This window comes from Phalaenopsis equestris, unplaced genomic scaffold, assembly GCF_001263595.1.
Source record: "Phalaenopsis equestris unplaced genomic scaffold, ASM126359v1 Scaffold000002, whole genome shotgun sequence".
Lineage (NCBI taxonomy): Eukaryota > Viridiplantae > Streptophyta > Magnoliopsida > Asparagales > Orchidaceae > Phalaenopsis > Phalaenopsis equestris.
This window is the reverse complement of record NW_018164444.1, coordinates 38,242,392-38,242,701: the sequence shown is the minus strand read 5'-3', so window position 1 is coordinate 38,242,701 and position 310 is coordinate 38,242,392.

Sequence of the window (310 nt, the reverse complement as noted above, 5' to 3'; positions counted from 1 at the left end):
ATATATATATATATATATTGAATTCTGGTAAAAATCCTAATTTTTATGTGGCTTAATTTGATCTTGCCGCAAAAAGCTTAATTTTAAATCTATTTATTTAAGCCTGTTTTCAGTTATTACTTGAGGCCACATTTACGATAGATATATTCATGCAGCTTACTCCTGAAGTAGTTCAAGACTAAGCAATCATTGGTAGATTTCGAAGATACCTCTCATTCTTTGTTGTGACAAATCTCCTTGTGATGATTCAATGAACATTCATTTTAGATGTGACCTATAACTCATATATATATGCAGTAACACGGAGGAA